Source organism: Homalodisca vitripennis, chromosome 4 (assembly GCF_021130785.1).
Source record: "Homalodisca vitripennis isolate AUS2020 chromosome 4, UT_GWSS_2.1, whole genome shotgun sequence".
In the NCBI taxonomy this organism is placed as follows: Eukaryota; Metazoa; Arthropoda; class Insecta; order Hemiptera; family Cicadellidae; genus Homalodisca; species Homalodisca vitripennis.
Genome location: NC_060210.1, coordinates 50,758,520 through 50,760,368, shown reverse-complemented (window position 1 = coordinate 50,760,368; position 1,849 = coordinate 50,758,520).

Genomic DNA, 1,849 nt, shown 5'->3' with positions numbered 1-1,849 from the left:
ATTGGTCTCTTCAGTAAAACACAGTTACCTGAATCAGTCCTTTATCAAAATGATCATTCGACAAACATAAAATGAAGCAACAGGTCAAACTGAGGAACACGTCATGTTTATAAGGCAGTAAACATAACAGTCTGTACACTTAATAAACAATGTATAAAGTAACTCTTGCTGTAAAGTGAGTAACAGGGTTCAATAGTAACATTAACATTACAGACATACATTTTTTGCCTATAAAAATATCTTTTACCGTTATGATTTGTGTTGTCAGCAGTCAAGTCGACGAGACAGTTTGACACTTGAAGTACTGTTTGGTGCCAGGAGAACACAACTGTCAACAATAACTGTGACATTCGCAGTTCTTCAGCCGCTGATGTAATTGCCTTGTTTAATTAAAGCCCTATTCACTTAAGTTAACTAAAAATAATGATTAAAACTTTTTCATGTGATGGTAACATATAACACGGTTGTTACACTATTTTGCTGATTATTATTAATTATGTGTTTGTTATAAAAAATAAATTAAATCGTATAACATGATATATGGGTACATAACGTCCTATAACGGGTAGTAACGCATTTAGTTATTTTATTTTCTATTAAATATATATTTAGCTTTGGTGATTGGCTAGGTTGAGTTTTGTAGATCTGGTACGAATATACAGACAGCGTCGCGACGTTAAGCCGTAGGATTAACTGAACGTGGATGGTAACACGTAGAGATCGAATAGGTTAGACACTACGCGACTTGGAAGTACAGCTAATAAAGAGTGCCAAAGTCAGATTGTAATATGACACTGTCTAAAGTAGCCCATGATTTACCTCTGTGCGTGGGTAAATGTTAAAACCATACTTTGCAAAGTGGTGTTTAAAGGAAATGGACTAAACAGGTATGTGAAGGAAAGTTCCACGGAGTACATCAAAATTATTTTTCTCGTGCTAAGAGAGAACATCAAAGAAATGCAGAAACTATGGATGAAATTATAGACTACTTTGTTGTGCTTTTTTTGAAACTGTGACCCACTTGAAAAACTTTATTGACGTGGTGTAACAAAACTTTTGTAACGGGAGGCCAAGCAATCGTGTCGGACTTGGTGCTGCTGTGCAGTTAATTCAACGATTTCCAATGAAATCAATGCATATGCGTTCAGCTGATTTACATACTCCAAAATTGACAATCAGATATTGTAGCGTTTTTAAAGCTACATTGGTTTATATTTTTTTTATTAAAACTTAAATTAAATGAAAATTTTGGGAACGAAATATTGGGATTTAATTTTAAATTAGATTGTGAAAAGTCAGGGTAAAAACGAACATGTAATCCTTTGGCAAGTTAGTACTGGTAGTTTTAAATTGTTAGGAAGGCGGTTGACTGCCTTGAATTGATTAGAACTTGTCTTGTTACGGCTATTGTTCTCCTTGTTTGATACAGCTGGACCAATGAGAGAACACCGCGGATGTCCAGCAGAATTGCTTGGAGGGAGGAAGTATATAAGCTCCAACTCATAATTCTCGCCCTACTTTTGGTAATTTTCGTGAATTAAGTGTATTACAGTGCGCCTTGTTTCTAAAAATTTTTTTCCGCGAGGGATTTTGAGGTAATCACCAAATTTATTGTACGTTTTAGTGAAATAGTCTTCCTGATCTGATATTAAATTAATTTTGTTGTGTTTTTATAGGAAAAATTAAATTCATAAAAACTACAGAGCAATCGGAATAATTAATTCTCGATGAACAATAGAGCACAATAGAATCATACAAGTTACATTTGGTTCATACTTGCAAGAAAAGTGAATTAAAATTTAACTTTGTTAATAACTTTAATTGAGATTTGGAAAAGTAGTAATTTATT